This window comes from Chenopodium album, chromosome 3, assembly GCF_948465745.1.
Source record: "Chenopodium album chromosome 3, dcCheAlbu1.1, whole genome shotgun sequence".
In the NCBI taxonomy this organism is placed as follows: Eukaryota; Viridiplantae; Streptophyta; class Magnoliopsida; order Caryophyllales; family Amaranthaceae; genus Chenopodium; species Chenopodium album.
Window position 1 is genome coordinate 19,618,656 of NC_137836.1, and position 21,572 is coordinate 19,640,227.

At 37.2% G+C, this 21,572-nt stretch overlaps 1 non-coding gene across 1 annotated transcript; it reads left to right on the top strand.

Annotated features, from left to right (window-relative positions):
* The first annotated feature begins 470 nt into the window (after positions 1 to 470).
* LOC145626024 (small nucleolar RNA R71) lies at positions 471 to 577 on the top strand. The gene has a single exon (XR_014110907.1). It is a non-coding gene; the product is annotated as a small nucleolar RNA R71 (small nucleolar RNA).
* Positions 578 to 21,572: the final 20,995 nt, after the last annotated feature.

Sequence of the window (21,572 nt, forward strand, 5' to 3'; positions counted from 1 at the left end):
TGATTCCTCGGCCCAATCCGTATTTCCTCTTTGGGTCTTGAATACTCGGTCCAAATACCTCGGTATCCCGACTACCGAGCCTTTAATCACCGGCTCGATGACTCTAACCGGCCTTGGGCCTCAAAGATGGTCGTGCTCTTCTAATTTCCGTAGTCGCTCCATGAAAAACCCGAGAAAATGCTCCAAAGGTGGAATTTCCTACAAAACTTAACAAAGACTACGAAAACACTAGAAAACACCAATTAGCAATAAAAGTGGCTCGAAAGAGCCAAAAACACTACTAATTATGACCAAGGGACAGGGGTAATTTACTATATAAAATGGACATATCAATGGCCATATCTTCAATAACCTGACCTGCATCATCAACATTAAGATTCATAAATCTCCCACTAGCTGCAGAATCTAAAATTATTCTAGATGAATTTCCAATGCCATTGTAAAAGGCTTGGATTAACTGCCATTGTGCAAAATTATGGTGGGGGCATTCTCTTTGTAGGTTCTTGAACCTCTCCCAAGCCTCATATAGAGTTTCATCAGCTTCTTGGGCAAAGTTCTGAATTGCACACCGTAGTACGGCTGTTCTCTCTGCAAGATAATACTTGTTATAAAAATTCAAAACAAGAGTTTCCCAGTCAGTTATACCAAGTGCAGTTCTATTTAAACCATAAACCATAATTTGGCTTTTCCAGTTAAAGAGAAAGGAAAGAGAATCTCCATGATTTGGTCTTGTGTGACCCCGGCTTGCCTAATGGTATTACAATACTGACAATAGTCTGCAATGTGAAGATTTGGGTCTTCAATCTTAGCTCCACTAAATTACTTCCTCTCTATCATCGTTATAAATTGGGGTTAGTTTAATCTCAAATTGTACCCCATCAAGAGCCGGAGTGGGAGTGAGATGTGGAAAATCTGTAAGCTTTGGTTATGAGTAATCACTAAGCTTCTTTGGATCCGTCATCTCTGATTCTAGATCTGATGATACCTATGATTCGCTAGAACCAGTTGGAGGGTCTCGGTGATTATTATTATCACCAGAATCCGCCAGAATTTGCTTGTAGAAGTTTTTCTGTCTATGAAAGGATCGTTCGATCTCGGGATTGAATGGGATGTACCCTGATCTGGAACACCTAGGCATAAACAAAAAAAACTAAAAGCAAATATGAGATTTGCCTCATAGAACTAATGTTCTCTGAGACAAAAGGTAACCTAGACTACAAAAATAATCAAAAACAAAAATAAAACCGTTTCCCCGGCAACGGCGCCAAATTTTGACAGGGTAAAGTCGTATCCCCAAATCAAAAGTAATTCCTAAATCTTCTAACTAAAGTAGATAGGGAAGTAGGGTTGAATCCACAGAGAAACGAGTCTTTCTATTCCTAATCAATTAAAGTAATCTAAATTATAAAGTAACCAATATGTGAATTTGAATATGAAACTAAACTACGAAGATTAAGGATAAGGAGAAAATAATATATAAAAGGATCTAGGGCATAGGTTCACCAATAAATAATATTCCAAGGTAAAATATAATAATCATTCATCAATGCATACATTAATCAGATCATAAAGGGCTTTCGCTACGTATTACAATAACACAATTAATTTACCGGTATTAAATCTCATCTTTCGAATCTCGACTTAACCATTTATAAATTAACCTGCCTATTGAAACTAGACCTAAACATTAATTCTCATCTGACAAATCTCGAATCAATATTGTTAAACTCATGCATAAAAGATCTGCGCAAATCTAGTCACAGAGCATTAAATCAATCAATAGGAAATTAATCTATCATTGACAATTAATCAACAGTAAATTACCCCTTCATATTATTTATGGATCCCCATAAACCCTAGAAATAAAACTGCTCACACATAATAAAAACTAAACTAATCAAAACAATAAAACAAGACATGATTAAAGGAATAAAATAAACAACTAAGATTAAGAGAAGAGAAGTAGTTACCAAATAATTCTGGAATTAAGAATAGATTAAGAACAAAAGTATTAGAGAGAGAAAACTAATCTAAAAGCTAAGTAGAGAGAAAAAATCTAAGAAAAATAATTAAGAGAGTAAAGAAGAGAGTAAGAAGTATTTATACTCCGTACGAATCCTAAACTAAAACAAACTTAAACGTTGAATAATCAGCTCCTAACAATAACATGCGCCCGATCAGGCGGGCCTTTTTGCTCCTCAGATACGTGTCTCGCGCCCGGCCGGGCGCGCCTCCGGGCGCTAGCCTTTTTGGCCGGGCGGTTCTCTTGGGCCACTATTTGGACTACGATTGGGCTCCAATTCTTCGGGCCAATCTGGGGTTCCTCTTCGGGTCTTGAATATTCGGTCCAAATGCCCCGGTATCACATATACCGAGCCCTTAATCATCGGTTCGATGGCTCTAACCGGCCTTGGGCTATAAAAACTGGTCGTGCTTCTCCAGTGCTCGTGATTGCTCCAAAATATCTCGGGAAAATGCTCCAAAAGTGCAAATCCCTGCAATAGTCAACCAAATCTACGAGAACACCAGAAAACACCAATTAGTAATAAAAGTGGCTCTAAAGAGCCAAAAACACTACTAATTACGACAAAGGGACGGGGGTAAAATACTATATAAAATAGACACGTCAAGTGAAATCGACGTTCATCAACTTCTTTACCTGTGCTACGACCGCATATTCCTCTCTTCTTCATGATTCCTCGTTTTCTACCGGACATGCATTATCATTGGATTTACCGCCATTTTTTGGACGACCAGACTTGGATCTATGCTCGGCATCTCGTGTAATTCAAATGCGAAAATACCCCAAACTTCTCTCAACAACTTTATCAGGCCATCTCCAAGCAAGCCCACAACCACAATACCCACCTTGGCTGTCTGATTAGGCTGATCCGGGTCGAGCACTATGTTTGTGTGATCGCTAGTCGGCTATGGCCTTAACTCTTCCGGCCGGCCGACGACCATTAGCTGCTATGCCTGCTCTTTCTTTACACACTTCTGGTCGATCTACTGTGCTTGGAATACCCTTTCATCCAAGTTTGGGTCGGACGATCATGATCGTCCCCTAGCTGTTCGCTTCTCGACCAGCTAATTGCATTCCTTTGCCATCTTTTAGTTATCGTGAATGGTAAAAATCTTCCCATTCGTCCGCTCAAAATTTATTAGCATTAGGTGAGGTACGATTATTGCCTTAGCTGCCGTTAAAGTCGGACAGCCGATAACAACATTACAGCATGTTAGCTCCTTGACCACTAGGAAGTGGATGACTATGTCCCTTCCTTCTCCCTTCTTCCAAAATTTTACCGGTAGATCAATCAGTCCGACCGGTTGAATGATACTCCCACCAAATCTAAGAAGCAGATGGGAGATATCTTGGAGGACATCTTCAGGAAACATCAAATTTTTCAGACATCCTAGGCTGATTATGTCGAATGAGCTGCTAGTATCAACTATCACCCGACCTACCTTCATGTTAGCTACCTTAATGATAAACACCATAGGGTCATTCTGAGGGGCCTTTATCTCGTCTTAGAGACCGTCACCTCTGAGAAGGGCTCTTCCTTCACTCCCTTGGCGTGCATCAGGGGCCTTTATCTCGTCTAAAAGACCATCACCTCTGAGAAGGGCTCTTCCTTCACTCCCTTGGCGTGCATCACATTGCCCATCCAAACGTTCTGCTTGATGTAAGGACGGTGTTCCCGTCGTAGGAGATCCTTCTCCTTAAATGCCCATGGACCTTTAAAAGCTTAGGGCTTTACACTTGTTAGGGTATATTAGGATTTGAATTCCTTACTGTTTGGGGGACCTTAAATAAGAACTGATTCTATCATTATGCTTTTTTGTAAGAAAAAAGTAATAGTCGCCAATGAGTTTTAGGAAAACTCATAAACCTCGTTCATGTATTTCTCCCAAGTAGAATTCAAGAGATATTTAGCACGAATCGTAAGTTTACCCATGCTCAAATTGGTCTATGTGTACCATAAATGAGTTTAGGAGCAAGGGTACTAAAATAACGTTCCCTTTATGGGGAAATCGCTATTCTAGCCCTAGTACAACCTCTACTAGCTCTTCCTTTTTCACAATTTCATTACCAAACAATATATGAAACGTGGCTCCTAAAAACTAAGTTACTTGATTTTATTTACAACAATTTATCACGTGGGAATCACATTGCAAAATTTGTTATTCTTTGTTCAATCAAATTCGTGAAAAGAACAAGAAATAAACAATGTTCGCCTTGACTTAGGTGATAAAACAATCAATTAATTATTCAAATTCTTGTCTTGATTAACACAAGAATACTATGTGAACTAAATTAATTAAAATTTTGTTAAAAGTGATCAAAAAATACTATTTATTCAATTAAAGTTATTTAGACAATAAAAGAAAAGTCATTTATCTAAGTGCTTAGGAAACTAACCGTTCTTCTTATATGTTAAATCTCCGTTTAATGCGATATTGGACTTTCTTTCTTCTTCGTACCTCTAAGGACTTCAATGGATTCAATTAGGGTTGGAAAGTATTTGGGAAGAGAGAAGAAAAGTAGTATGATAGTAATAGAACTTGGGAGATTAGGGTATAGAGAATGCTAAGGTTAGTATTCTTATTTTTCGGTCTCTTTCTAGTTGAACGAACACCCCTATTTATAGGCGTAGGAATCTAGGATTAGGTTTTTAGAGTTGCGCCGTCAAGTGACGTGTACAAGACTCTGAGTCGTGTTGGGTTCCGCGCGCATCTCAATGACTTGCGCGCGCCAGGCACGCGCAATCACTAAGTTGCGCTGGATACGGTTTGCCTTATATGAAAACGAGGTTTTAAAACTTCTATAACTTTTGATTGAAAAGTCAAATTAAGGCATGTGAGATATCATTGGAAAGCGCCAAATGTTTAATTTACAATGCCATTGGATTTAGGTTAAAATATTTTATGGATCATAAGATATGGCCGTTGGAGTGAAACGGTGTCAGTTTTAGGGACCGGTTTAGTGTTTTAATCTTAACTTCTTCGTTTTAGCTCAGAATTAGGCTTATAATATATTGTTGGAAAGATATTTGAAAGGTCTATCCATCTTTATAGTCCGTGAAAGGAAATATGATGGTTGGTTTATCTGTTTTGATCGGTTTTCAACTGTGTAAGATCTATTGGATCGAATTATTGCATTTGCCACATTTAGGTTCGTTATTAATCAAGTTTAAACATGTATGAGCACGTTTTAGGCCTAATTACTAATCAGACAAGGCTCTAAGATAGATTGGTCTCAAATATGGTTTTTAACTTACTTCATAATGCATTTCGTAGTCCATAAACACTTCCACTTTGAGCTAGCATGAAGATTGGGTTTTTGTAACATCATCGCACTTCTTTTCCGAACAAAAGGCCAAAAGGCGTCGTTGATCTACAGTCCCTTGATATATCATTGCAACTTTAGCCTGATTTTAACAAGTCAAATAGATGATAAAAAGGGGAGGTGTTTAGGCATTCTTAGCGTAACACATGAATAAAGTCCTTGACACTCGCTTGTAAAAACGCAATATTCGATGTCCACAAGATAGAAATACATTTCTTAGGACTGGAGGCATATATTTAAATCCAGTGAGAGAGAAGAAAATCGGCAACTCTCTTAGCAGTTTTGTCCACAAGATGAAAACACGTGTCTCGGGCACGTGCTTAAATAGATGTGACATTGCACGTTGCTCTTTATACGGGGGGTGAACGGACACCCTAACTATCCGGTAAGCTAGTAAGCTGACTAACTACCGTATTTGCTTTGACATCGGACATCGCTCTTTATACAGGGGATGGACGACAACCTCGTTGTCTTGTAAGCCTGTAAGCTCATTAACTACTGTATTTGCTTCCAATCAAGAAGTGTTTGTTCTCGAATGGTTCGGCGCGCTAGTCGACTCGTTTTAGCTAACGCCTAAAGAAAGAAAAAAAGAAAGTAAAAAACTTCTACCGTTTTTGGTACGGGAGGTTGATCACGTTGGCTGGGAAGAGGTGAAATTTTATGGAACACCTACGCCATAATATTTTACGTTGTATGATAATGCCTTACAATTTTACGCTGTATGATAACGCCATCTTTTTTGCTCTGATTGCCAAAAATAAAGAAAAGAACGTGACATTTCTAAAGTCAATACAATAAAATAAAAAACCTGTCTACGGGAGCTTTTATGTAAAGCACCACTACGGAACGTCTTAAGACACACTTACAAAAAACGTCCAAATCTATGCTTAGGGCAGGCATAAAGCACGATGTTCATGCAAGATGATGCAAAAATCTAACAAAGAAGAAAAGAAGCTATTAATGTAAAGCAATTTCAAAAGATTTCGATAATTCTCGTGTTATTACGTATAATAACGTACAAAACCGTTGGGAAAAAAGTTCAAATTGGATCGAGATCTGATACTGGTCTTTTAAGTCACCAGTGTTCATGCGTAACTTAGTGAGTTTCACTGGCCAGGTGCGCGCAAGAAACTGGGTTGCGCTGGGATGCCACGCGCAACTTGATGAGTGGCGCGCAACATTTTTATTAGTAAAAAGAATTGGAGAAACGCGATCTACAGCTCACTATCTTCTTCTCCTCTTTCTCTAATTTTGAGCTCTTTCCATTTTTTGGTTATCGTTTGCAGCTAAGGAAATTAAATCTTGCTCCTTTTATTCTTCCAGACTTTAAACTCGGTCAATAAAATGGAGAAAGCCGAATGAAGAATCCTAACTAGAAGTTAGGGTTTTTTATTCAACTTGTTTTCATGAATTTGTTTGGTCTATGTTGTTGTGATATGTTTAAGCAATATATGGCAACAAGTTTCATGTGAAGTGGTAAATTATTGATCCTATATGATCATATACAAGCATATATGTGTTTTTTTTCATTTAATTTTGAATTTAAGCTTGAACGTTTTTCTCTTTTTTTTTTTTGTTTTTTGCTCACATAGACTATACTTGTTTATTTTAATATAAATTGAAGTATTTAGAACAATAATCATTCATTAAAATTATAAATAAAATTTTGAACTTTGATAACGACATGAAGTTGTTCTTGCGACTTGTGTTTATTTTTCATGCGTAAGTTGCAAAATTGGTTTTATCAATGATAAAAATAATTGATGGTTATTATTATTCACTTCTAAAACTGTGATTTCAAGATTTGCACAAAACTAGTTAGTTTAGGATATTCTTGAAGACATCATACAACTAGTGTAATTTGGCTATATCTCGAACTTTTAAGTTCCCATTATATATTTTCGAATGTTGTAGCCCCCAGTGTTGGGTGACTTTGATGACATGCTTCTTTTTTTTTAATAATTAGACCCTTTTATATTACTTGAAACGGGTCTTGAAATCCTATGTTTTGTCTTATTATGATAACAACTAGGATCCTGGAAACAATTAAACTTGTGTGTTTATACTGTTTTCGACCATTCATAGTTTTAAAAAATCAAATTTGTCAAGCCTAGTAATATTGGTCGTCCGTTGGAACAAGTAAGAAGAAAAATGAAATGTCGTTTAATTTTTTCCTCTATTCTCGCTATATTCAAATTCTTTCTTTTGAGTTCAAATTTTGTTACTGATTTGAAGCTAGAGAAAGTAAATGACATCCTCCTTGTGTGCAACAATGGAGAAAAATGAAGACCCTTAATTTAGAATTTAGGAGTCTCTTATTCTAACTCATGAAATTTATGTTAATGAAGTGTTTTGATACAAATTTCTTGATGAATGATTGAGTACTAAACTTTTGTATGAGCAAGTATGTTGTATGCATCTGAATTCTATTTTGAACTCATGATTTTGTTTCTTTTGCTCTATACTAGTCATACTCTCTAACCTTTAAATTAAATTGAAGTATCGAAACAACAATTTTTGCACCAAGATTAGTTTTTAAGTTGAACTTGAAAATGGCTCGAATATGTTTTATGTTTGTAGTTTGTTTCTATGGCCAAGTTTATTTGTGAACTTAGTTTTCAAAGGAACGAAATGATTATTAAATCATTGTAATGCATTTAAAAATTGAAAGGCTCGAGATCTACGTAAACCATTTCTAGTTTAGGCGATTCTCGAAAGTAGCTCGAATGGCATGAATATCTCATTTTGTTTTTTGTTGATATTGGAGCCCCCAATTTGGGGTAGTTCTAATGACTTGCTATTTTTTAGGACATTCATATAATCATGATATTGAGATGACCCTATGTATATATCCCTTTTTTGAGATATTTAGGACAATGACGTGGCTTTTGCATTTGAGTTAAAGTCATGTTCAAGAAAGAAATTTAGTTCTTTGCTTGTTTAAAAACCAAAAACAATTGTATTTAAGGTTTAGTAATCTTACCTAATATCTCAACGTTTGTAAATATCATTGAGGTGATTTTATTTTCAAAGTTGATTTAAAACATCAAATATTTCATTGTTCTTATCAATCTTTGATTTTGGTCTTGTAGGTGGTTCTTTTACCATTCCCAAGCCAATATTCGCAGGATGACTAGGCGAGAACAAGTTCGAGTCAAGAAGAAGTCGAACCTTAGTTTGTTCCTTTTGGAAATATTTTTTTATACATGTATTATCCAAACGGTTATTGAAAATCTGAAAATTTATTTATCTGAAGAAATGAAACACAAATTCAAAAAGGAAATTTTGAAGACTATGTTATTTTGGACTAGAATTCAAAATTTTAAGGGGGTCCATTCAATTTTTTGAAAATTTGTTTTGAAAATAAAATAAAGCAACTCTTCTAGTAGGAAAAATACATAATCATATTTTTTTTCAAAAGTGGACCCAAAATGGAAAGAAAACTCTAGCTCGTAATTGAGTGTGACTTTTTGTCCAAGATTGATGAAGGTAGGCTGTAATTGCAACTTATTTCAACAAAGATATGAAAATGTGAGAAAATTTTCATATATCTAATTTTTTTTTTATGTTTTTTCTTTTTAGTTTTTGTCATCATTGTCAAATTTTGCTAATTGAGAGTGAAGTTCTTTCAATTAAATAAGCACCGTAGTTTGAAAATAAATGTTTATCAAACTTGGGTTTGGTGGTGTAGGGAATATTTCAAGTGTTAATCCCCTAGCTTGAACCCCACTGTGATCATACACTAAAGTACAGTGGCGTCCGAAGGGAAAGAAGATAGAGCAAAAGAGTCGCCAACAAGTTTTAGGAACTTGTAAACCGTTCACAGGGTGAAGGTTACACCCTTTAACGATCCAAGAGATCGTCAACTTCATAAGGTCTTGAACCAAATAGGGTTCGGGGATGAAGGTACAAATCCAACCTAAAAGTGATTGAACCTGCCCTAATAATAGGCCTCTACTTTATTCAGATCGTATTCATGTGCGCTTTCTGACTAACATGCAATCATTAGGATTAACCCTAAACCTGTTTATCTATGTTGGTTGAATATTAATGCACAAATAAAACTATTATTGGCGATCACTTGAATTATAATCAAATTAACCCTAAACAAGATTATTCATTATCTTATATAAGCGTGATTACAAGTACAAATTCCCTTTAAACATGCATAAAAGGCGTGATCAAGCAATAACAATAAATATATATCAAGCAACATAATAAATCATCATAAATAAAATAATCATATCAAAATAATAATAATAATAACCATAAAATTATAATCAAAACAATTATAAAAATAATCACGAATCATGTTAAAGCATAATAATAGCAAGATCCTAGGCATGATACTAACAAGATTAATAACAAACCCTAATATGTCACTTGGCATTCATGTTTCTCAGGCACGGTACCGAGCACTCGATAAGAGACGCAATCTGAGACGTGTTCATATCAAAGACATGTTCATGTCAAAGACATTGGAACACTTGCCCTTTTGTACACTTTTATTTATTTATTTTTTTACTTTTGCTTATTTTTTCTATTTTAATTTTTTGAATCACTCAAGCTTTTTTATGAAATTGAAAATTGCATAAGTTGCACACCATCCCATCCCAAAGTTAGGTAGATGTAGGTTGAAAAATGAAAGGTCTACCGTTAGACAAGGCTCAAAGTGGTTTATGAAGAAAGGATTGTAAATTAGAAAGGTGAAAAGCAATATGATGTGGCTACAAGGGGTGCCTTAAATCATTGGTATACCTTGTTCTTAGTTTGACATGGAATTATTTTTATTATTTTTATTTTTTTATTTTTTTAATGCAATATAATGAAATGATCATATGCAAGAGAATAAATGCTCATTTTTATTAAAAGGGAAAAAGAAAGATTCTACAAAATTAGTCTAAGAGAAAATAAAGGTGCCTATGCTAGACTTATTGGGGAAAGGATTAATAAAGAAAAAAGATGTCATGAAATCTCGTCGTTGAAGCTCACCTCTTGTCTTGTGTTTTTTGCTTTATCATCACTCACTCTTCTTGTTAATTGGAGGTATGGAAAGCTTGTTAATGTCAATAAATGTTGGATAGCCTCCTTTAGCTTCCAACAGCTCTCAGTAGCATGACCCCTACCTTGATGGTACTTGCAGCGCACATTTGGATTCCAACTAGGCACTCTCTTCTCAAGTGGGGGATCTTGAAGAGGTCCAATAGGAGTAATGATTCCCTTGGCATGGAGTCGATCGAAAGCATCATCGTAGCTAATTCCAATAGGGGTAAAATCCCTTTTTTGTTGCTTTCTAAATCCTCGATTATCCATGGCTAAGATCTCATTAAGGTCGAAAGTACCAATATTGTTACTAGAGTAGGTGTTTTCGGAAGAAGAAGGATAGTTGTTCTTTTTTTCCCTTTACAACCACTGTTACTATGATTACTAATCTTGGCCTTCTTGTCGCGCGGAGGAACATGAAGGAGATTTGAATCAATGAAGTCTTGAACACGATCCTTGAGGCCGAGACACTTTTCGGTAGTGTGACCACGACCTCTATGGTATCGACAATAAGAATTTGGATCCCAATTGGGAAAACGTTTTTCAGATGGAGGGTCTTGACTGGGACCAATGGAGTGAATATGACCTTGATCATGAAGACAGTCAAAAGCTTCATTGTAAGTAATTCCTATTGGTATGTATTCTTCAATGGCCCGTTTTGCCCGTGGCGTAGGAGCATCGAGTTCTTCATTAAACCCTTGGCGAGAATTTTGTTCGATGATCATCACCCGATTTGCTAGTCCTTCTACCACATTCAAGAGCATGACAATGACATCTTGCAGTTTTCGAACGTCCTCTTTCAGATTTGACGAGTCTTCCTTGGTATTATCAAAGAAAAGACTTTCATCCTCCTCAATCATGGCCACTTCATTGAGAGAGGTTATATAAGCTGTCTCGATCATGGGTTCTCCTACAGGTGTGATAAGAAGTGATGGATCGAAGGATGTTTGATTTTCTTCGATGGCTAGAATCTCAGAAGTTTCATTGTTATCGATCAGATCTTGAATAGCTTCTTTGAGTTTCCAACACTCCTCGGTGTCGTGACCCTTTCCTTGGTGATATTTGCAGTGCTTATTAGGATCCCACTTGGGTGGCCTGGCTTCTGGAACTAGATCATTGATGGGCCCTATGGGCATGACTAGTCCTTTGTGGTGTAGCATCTCGATAGCTGTTTCTTAGCTCATACCAAGTGGAGTGAACATCCTTTTTGACCTTTGGATTCGTGATTTAGAGGTGTTCGTGGTATGTACCTCATTAATGGGAGAGGAAGAAGAAGGATGGTCGTTCTTCTTTCCTCTCGCACTATTATCTTTCAGAAGGTCATCTGCAATGTCAATGCCTATGTTATAGATAGCCTTGAAAGTATTCAAGTTGTGTTGGTATTTTAAGTGCTTTGAATACTTCCCTTGGAGATTCTTGATAAACATCCTCACAGATTCCTTTTCAGTGGGAATTTTGACCATATTAGCAGAAGTTTCCCTCCATTTGTTGAAGAAAGAAGTGAACCCTTCGTTTTCTTTTTGTTTTAACATCTCAAGTTGTCTGTGATCTGTTTCGTCTTGGATGTGTCACTTATATCTATCTATGAAAGCGTTTGTTATCGACTCCCAAGAAGAGGTTTTCTCTTTCTCGAGAAAAAAGTACCATTGCTGGACAACGATCTGAAGAGATAGTGAGAACAGAGAGGGGAAAACCTTCTTATCGATACCCTTAATGTTCATTATAGTTTCGAAAGCTCTTAGATGGAAGTAAGGGTTATCTGTTGCCTTGAATTTAGGGATGTCAGTGGCGTTGAACTTATGCGGTAGAAGTTCCTTATCTAGTGAGACCCCTTGTGAACTCATGCCCTGAAATTTATAGTCACTAGATAGCTTTCTCAAACTTTCTTGCATGAGGTTCATTTGTTGTTGCTTCACAGGGTCATCAATTTTGAGGGTTAAAGCCTTTAACACCTTAGTCACATCATTCAATTGATTCCTAAGTTCATTGACCTCTTCTTGACTTGCCATTATTTTTTTAGCCTTCCTCTTTTAACGAATCGGTTTATCAAAAAGCGAGACCTGAACAAAGGTGTTGTCCTTGATTAATCGCCCTTCACTCCTCGACCAAGTACTGTGGAAAAGGAATTTGGGGATATTCATTGTTAATTATTTGACTCAAACTTTATTCAACATGCAATGGATGGAGGATGTGAAGAAAGTTTGGAATAGAATGTGAAGAAAAATGGTGTAGATGGAGGGATATGAAGAATTAGGAATAGAATGTACCCCCAACTCAAATGACGGAAAAGACCGACTAATGCATGAGCCTAAGACATGGTCATGGTGACATATACTCAAAGTGTGTGCTAAGACTAGTGAGTGTAGGTGGTACGTTAAGACTCGTGTATTGACCTTGTGGCTAGACTATGTGACTTAGTGTCTAGACTCAATTAATGACTTAACAAAGTATTATTGCCAATAAATTTAACCAAATTAACTAGCAAACTGGTTAATTAGACATTAGGTGATGACTCGATCAATAATCCAAACTATCGTCAAAACGACAGGATTGGCGTCGCACTGTGCAGTGTAGCGCCAGACGACATAGCTGTCGCCAGGCGCCACACCCCACAGAGTGGCGCTACAGCTCATATTTTGGCGCCAATGCTGGAGCTTCAATCTTAGACTGTTTCGGTGTTATTAATCAACAGGGGTATGCCTAAAGTCGTACTAGGTCAATTCTGATTAAAATATTAGACTTTATTTACTCAAACTAATTAATCAATTAATTAATTAGGCAAAGTTCTTTAAGTCATAAATTTATTAAATCTCAACACAAGTCAAACAAACGGTTAAGAAAACATAGTATATGCGCAACAAAAAATGCACAATTAGTTAAGTAGGCATAATATGATGCAATGAGTTTGCAACCTAACCATGGCTCTAGTTCTCTAAAGTTCGGGATATGGTTTAGTCAATAGAGGGTCCATGGTTAATTGTCCGGATGCACCGCGCGGAAGCCTAACCGTGAAGGGTTGGCGCGAGTGGATGGGACACCGCGAGTTTTAGAAAAACTCGCTTCCATGGTTTGGTGAATTCAACATTCTCGGATGTACCCTTTGTTGCTCAGAGCGTTCAATCAGGTAGATGGAGCATGAATTACCAGAGGGTTATGTCCATATGTAGAACACATATGGGTTTCAGAAAAGTGAGAAAAACTCAATCAGGTAGTAGGATCGAGCAAACAATGCGAAAAACTGGTCGAAATTAGAACGCATATTTCTGGCTCGGTATTGGAAGAATTTGGCGCCAGCAAACAGAGGTTGGCGCCAAGATTTAGCTGTAGCGCCTTGCGACAAGGATGTCGTCTGGCGCTACGGTTAAATGTGTGGCACTAGCTTCTATTCGCTGACTCTAATTCCTACATGCCTCAGCAGCTTTCTGTGCTCGATAAAATTTTCCAGTTTAGGGCGGTGTTATTTCGGTCCTAGTTGTGAAAGATATTTGTCAAATTTCCTACATGTAAAGTCCTATGTTTTAACTCATTACGGATGGTCATTCCAATGAGATCTTTTTTATGCATATGACAATAATGTTAAACAAAATTATGCACATGAAATACTTAGAACGTTTCGAGTCTCATCCACTCATTCTATATCATTGCCGAAACAAATTCAGGAATTAAAATAGAAATTCTCCCCAGCGGAGTCGCCAAAAACTGTAGGGAATATTTCAAGTGTTAATCCCCCAGCTTGAACCCCACTGTGATCATACACTAAAGAACGGTGGCGTCCAAAGGGAAAGAAGATAGAGCAAAAGAGTCGCCATCAAGTTTTAGGAACTTGTAAACCGTTCACAGGGTGAAGGTTACACCCCTTAACGATCCAAGAGATCGTCAACTCCATAAGGTCTTGAACCAAATAGGGTTCGGGGATGAAGGTACAAATCCAACCTAAAACAGATTGAACCTGCCCTAATAATAGGCCTCTACTTTATTCAGATCGTATTCATGTGCGCTTTCTGACTAACATGCAATCATTAGGATTAACCCTAAACCTGTTTATCTATGTTGGTTGAATATTAATGCACAAATAAAACTATTATTGGCGATCACATGAATTATAATCAAATTAACCCTAAACAAGATTATTAATTATCTTATATAAGCGTGATTACAAGTACAAATTCCCTTTAAACATGCATAAAAGGCGTGATCAAGCAATAACAATAAATATATATCAAGCAACATAATAAATCATCATAAATAAAATAATCATATCAAAATAATAATAATAATAATAATAATAATAATAATAATAATAATAACCATAAAATTATAATCCAAACAATTATAAAAATAATCATGAATCATGTTAAAGCATAATAAGAGCAAGATCCTAGGCATGATACTAACAAGATTAATAACAAACCCTAACATGTCACTAAGCAATAAAGATCATATATTTAATCCTAATAACATGATACTAACATGAATAAATATTAGAAAGAACATAAAAGACATCATAATAATCATACTTGGCATTAAAGTTACCCTATACATGATACTAGGAATCATAATAACATCATAAACATGAACTCTATATCATAACATCAATAAAAACCATTAAAGCACTTACTTTGATGCCTCGTACCTCTTTCTAATAACAAAATACACGCGTTAGTAACTTCAAGGAAAATAATAAACAAAACAACAATTAAATTAAATAATTGAAAGAGAGATTTGGGACCAAACCCTCAGAAATTAAACCTTTCACGTCTAGGGCGAAGGCAACTTTTAATATGGCTAGGTGTATCTAGATCTAATGAATGCGGAATTTTGTATTTGAGAGAAGCTAGTTTAGAAAAGAGAGAAAGAGAAAGTAATAATCAAGAAAAACTTGATGAGAGTTGGTGAATATTCGTGATTGTAGATGATTGTGGATGATTGTTGATGAATGAAAACGGAGTTTTTACGACGTTATTTATAAAGAAAATCAGCCAAAAAGATAAAATATCAAAAAACATAGTTCTGGCGCAGATAAGAATTAATTAGCGCCAACGCTGGATATTGTCGCCAGACGCCAACATTAGCGCCAGGTGCCAATGCTAGCGCCAGGCGCTACAGATGGCGTTTGGCGCTGATTCAGAAATTCACGTGTTTGCTTAAAATCAGATAAAAATTGTCGTACAGGAGGATAAAATCGTATTTTCCTCAAAATGTTCTTTAATTTTAATTAAAACTCTGAAAAGTCAACAACAGTCAATTTATCAATGCTAATTGAATTAAGAATGAAAAGAACCTTCTAGAAGAATCTAGAAGACTAAAACCATTCCTAATTGCATTAGGAATGATAAATCTATATTAGGCCCTCCCCTAGATCATTGGGCCGCATATAAGGCTCAAATCGGGCCCAGTTCAGTAATTTGGCCATAACTTCCTCAATATTCATCGGAATTGGACTTATAATATATCGTTGGAAAGCTCTTTTCAAGCCCCATCCAAATCAACTACTATTGGACCTATACCATGGACCAACCAAACTGGATTGGCTGTTTTCTTAAAATAAGTTTTCAAAAACAGAGAGAAGAGAAAAGAAATTAAAACTATCCGCAACACTAAACTTTCCACACTTTCACTTCATTCGATTATGATTCGACGTGAAAGGTACTCATCACTGGGTTTGGTTTTGGGGAGACACAAATGGGTGTCTACAGGTGGAGTGTTAGAACAGTTTGTAAAATCATTCTAATCACTTTCCCAAAATATGGTCTTATTACAAAACAAAAGTTGAGGTGAGACCAATATTTTTGTAGCCCCCAAGAGTAACCTTAGGTGGCTTTTGCAATTCATGTATAAACATGATAGGGGATATTTCTCATGTTTATTTAAAGCCCCAAGATTTGTATTTTTAATTTGTGGAATATTGAATATGTTTATCATAAATTGTTTGATCAAGTAACATAATTAATTATCTTGGTCAAATAATAAGAAGTTGTATTCTTCTCTTTGTCATTTAAAGTTATTAAGATGATTCGTAATAAGCTTTTCATGACATTGATTTCGAAGCATAAATAGCGTGTTCAAATCTATAAATAGAGAGAAGTGGGGATGTCTATAATTTTTTAGCCCCCTGTTTGAGGCAAAGAGCGTAAAAATTATACTAATTTTTCAAGTATTTTAGTTTCCAAATGGGAGGGATCATCCTGACTTACCCCCTAAAAAATAAATGAACAAAAATGACGGATGTTCATAAAAAGGAAAGGGAATCCAACTTTCCCATAGAAGATTAAACAAAGAGAATTAGACATGTTTTCGAAAAGCAAGGATTATTCACTTAATATATGAATCATCGTGATGACTTGGCAGTAGTATACGTGTGATAGCGATAACGATCGTTTTTTCATGTAGCGATCATGTTCAATCAATGTTCCTCGCATATCAGAGAAGGAGATATATCACGCAGACGAACATATTAGTTGCTCATGATAAGTGAGAAGACCAATGCTCAAGAGTTGTAAAAGACATATAAAGTTGACGTCGAGGCTGTCGATATATCAAATCAATTTATTGTATTAACTCTTTTTCTTTTTAGGAAATGTATATAGAACGTGAATTACCTTGGTGATAAATAGCCCTATTATTAAAAGAAAATAAGATGATTGATTTTTTTTTTTAAGTGATAGTCATCTCATTTTTCTTGGCAAAAGATATGGAAAACATCGAATTTTGTTTTATTCGATTGCTTTACTAAAATAGTGTCATCAAGACAATGACTATCAAATCATCCAAATCATTTGATTTTTTTTTAAAAAAATATGATTTTGTAATCAACCTTAACACCTCATGAATTCTATGTATGGGCATGACAACTCAATAGTAGGTCCATACGTGCAAAGGCCTATAGTTGGCCATGGTTTCATAGAATGATGATTTTGGTACATGGTTAGGGTCTAACTCAAAGAGGGCCTTTCCAAGGTTGTAACGTGGCTAGTCTTGAGTTTATGAAGAATGGACAGACTCAAGTATACTCCCAAAATTGCTTTCTTTTGGTGTTTCTCAAATTAAAACCTTTCTGCTTTGTGTGGCAACTTCTACATTAGGTGCCTTTTCCTTGTCCTCTATCTCTCTCTCTCTCTTTTTTTTTTGGACAGGTTTTGTTTTGGGTTTAGAACGATTTTTTCTTTCTTTTGCATTGGGTCTTTGGGTTTAGACTTACTTTGTGCCCCCCTCTTATGTTTCGTTCCCCCAATTTCCTATTTGTATCTCTTTGCACCATTCTCATCCCAAGGCATGGAATAATGTAGGTTGAATAACTAAGGCTCAATTTATGAGGCTCAAAAGGGCTGCCAAAAAATGGATTTGATCTAAGGTTAAGAACATGGGATTATCTTTGTGGAGTTTCAAGTTGCCTCCTGTGTTGGTGTAATCATCACATCCTTTCTTTGTGAGCCAAAGATGGGCCTCGTTTCATTCGATAAATCTAGTAAGGCAAAGCTCATCAAGATCCTTAAAGTGTTGAGTATGTATGCCTTTTTGATATTGCATGATTATATGTATATATTTCATTTAATTTGAGCTAATAACAATAAAGAGATTGAAAAGACAACAAGATAGATGTACTTGAAAATATAATTTTTATTCATTAATTAATGAGTGTATAAAATAAGTAGATTCGACAGCAAGAATATCTTAGTCTATCATAAAAGGAAAGAAACAAAACAAGACCTAGAATACTACATCTTAAATTGTTGACAACTTCTTGAAATTGCGTCTTCGAGCTTTATCCGTATCCAACATAGGTGAAATCCTCTCTAAAAATCTAGTCCATCTATATGATTCATGGTTTCATTTATCAAATCCATTAAAATTAATGTTCCCACAGTATAGACCTTTTGAAATGTGTCTAAACCAAGGTATTGTAAATGACACTTTTATGGTTGAGACATATTGTCTATGAACTTTGGGACATGTTCATGATCCGGAGGTCTCTGTGAAAGAAGAGCAGCCTTTGATCTCCATTTGGAAACTATTTTGGGTATTTTATACCCCGCCAAGTGGCCCAATCAGCGTTTGACACGAGTACCTAGAGGGGGCACCAGCTTGGACCATCTAGAGGGTGACACGTGTCGAGCACAATCAGCCCCTAATTTAAGGTATTTAATGACCCCAAGTGGACCAATGAGAGAGCGACACGTGACGCCCTAGGAGACGCCCAAATGGCCTCCCAGGATGTGCGACACGTGTCACTCAGATATCATTTCTGAAATGGCGGCCTTCAAAGGCCCAAACTTTGAGGCGTCGCAAAATAGCGTGCGCTAATCCCTAGGTCATCAAACCCTAGGGAGGACACACTTCCATAAAAAGACCCTATAAATAGGGACATCTCCCTCATTTGTGACGGGACGCCACATCGACATTGATTACAGAGATGTCATTCTCAAGAAACAGACAACACCTGAGCTTGGAATCCAAGTAGATAACTTTATTTCCGCACGTTTTATTCCGAATACCGTACTAACTTAATCTTCGGAGGCGGACCAACAACCATTCGGCGGTTCGTTTGCTTTGTAGGTACAGGCGACCTTGCGGAATTCAGTCTTGAGTTGTAACTCTCCCGAGGGACACAAAATCCCTGAAACATTTGGCGCCGTCTGTGGGGAGAGTACCTCTAAGATGGCTTCCCAAGAAAATCCTGTGCCGCCTCTAGAAACCAATCGGCCTCTGGAAGAAATACAGGTTCAGACGAACCATGACTCAGGTGACAACGCAGATGTCAAAACCTATGTGGACCCTAACGGGTCACTCATCTCTAAGCGCCTCGGTAAAAAAGACAGGCGGGAGCGCAATGCTAACCAGGCGGGTACTAGTAGGCCCCTTGGACCCTCAAGTAAGCCCATAGGGCAGGCGACTGATGCCTCGTAGGCGGGAGGATCAGCCCTAGTAACCCGTGACGAGCTCATGAAGTTCATGAGTAGCCTCAAGGGTGAAATTAAGGGACTAATCAACAAGCGGACGATTGCCCCTAGAAAGGAGGAGTCGGCCACAAGGCCTGCCAAATCTAGACAGCAGAAGTCGGTCCGGGACTGACAACCAACTCCTCACCCTGCTCCAAAGGAGAAGGCTCAACCTTAGTTTGATCTGTCCAAACTCCGTTTCCCTGAAACGGTGACAAGGAAAGCCATCCGACATGTGCAACCGGATGGTAGCAAACAAACATTTCCTGGTGCTCGTCAGTACATCGATCAGCTAAGGAATCAGCAGCTGTCGGAGTCGGCTTCAACGTCGACTTATCACGACAGTTTTTAGAACACCTCGGTGAGGAATTCCCCTCCATTACTGAAGACTCCCTCAAGCGGCCCCCTCATACATTCGGGGCCTCACCTGATCAATTCGGCGCAATATGTGGCACAACCACCATACAGACCGCCTGCTTTGCCTTACATCCAGCCTGCCTTCTTCGGAGGACAGGCGGCATATAACTATCAGCCTTTGGACTTGCAGCTTCGGCCACAAAACCTTGGGGAGCAGCCCTCTGCGTTCTCTAGGGAAATAGCCGAGGCAAAACAACCGGCCAAGGTTAAAAATGTCATGGTTGGAACCTATAATGGTACCTGCAACCCTGAAGACCACCTCTTGGCATACACCCACCTCATGTACTTACAGAGGTTGGATGATGCCGCCTAGTGTCGATGCTTCCCAGCCACCCTGAAAGACATAGCCTAGTAGTGGTTTGGCAATCAGCCGGCTGGTTGCATAAACAGCTTCAATACCCTTGCGTTCTTGTTTGCTTTTAATTTCTCTATGAACATCCCTTCAAATAAAACGAGCCTTGATCTAGGCCATGTGCAGCAGGGAGATTGAGAAGGGATGCGATCATACTTCAGGTGGTTCAATCTGGTGAGAATCCAGATCCAATGATTGTCTGACGAAATGGCTTTTACAGACTTTTTCAAAGGTCTGAAGGACGGGTTGACTTTCAAGTTCGAACTCGTCCGCAAGAAAATCTTCACCCTCCAAGGAGCCCTGATGGAGGCGGATGCTTATATATAGTTGTAGACACACATTTGTGTTTCCCCAAAACCAAACTCGGTGATGAGTACCTTTCACGTCGAATCAAAATCGAATGAAGTGAAAGTGTGGAAAGTCTAGTGTTGCGGATAGTTTTAATTTCTTTTCTTTTCCCTCTATTTTTGAAACCTATTTTAAGAAAATAGCCAATCCAATTTGGTTGGTCCATAGCAAGGGTCCAATAATGGTGTAGTTGGATGGGGTTTGAAAAGAGCTTTCCAACGATATATTATAAGCCCAATTCCGATGAATAATGAGGAAGTTATGGCCAAATTACTAAACTAGGCCCGATTTAATACTTATATGCGGCCCAGTGATCTAGAGGATGGCCTAATATGGATTTATCATTCTTAATGCAATTAGGATTGATAAATTGACTTTGGTTGACTTTTTAGAGTTTTAATCAGAATAAAAGAGTGTTTTTAAGGAAAATACGTTTTTGCCCTTCTGTACCTGACGACAGACATTAGCGCCTGGCGCTTGCCTTAGCGTATGGCGCAAACTTTCAGCTTCCGACGCTAATCTGTTTTATCCTCGTCGAAACTCTGGTTTGTTTTTCTATCCGTTTGGCTGATTTTCTCTATAAATAGCCTCCTAAAACCTTTGTTTTTCATCATCAAAAATCATCAACTACCATCAATTCTCTCTAATTCTCATATATTCTCTAGTTTTCTTATTCTCTTTAGTTTTAAGAATTCTCTTCTCTCTCGAATATTTTTCATACAAAATTCCGCATTCAACGGACCAAGAAACACCTAGCATAATTCGAAGTTACCTTCGCCCTAGACGTGAAAGATTTTAATTTCTGAGGGTTTGGTCCCAAATCTCTCGTTCAATTATTATTTAATTTAATTGTTTGTTGTTTATTATTTTCCTTGAAGTTACTAACGCGTGTATTTTGTTATTAGAAAGAGGTACAAGGCATCCAAGTAAGTGCTGTAATTGATTTATTGTTATTATGATGTAGAAATCATCTCTAGGTTGTTATTATGATTCCTAATGTTATGTTAGGGTGTTTTGATCTTCCTAGTATCATGTTTAGGGTAACTTTAATATCAAATATGACAATTATGATTTCTATGATGCTTCCTATTTTCTTTCCTAATATTCATGTTAGTATCATGTTAGGGTT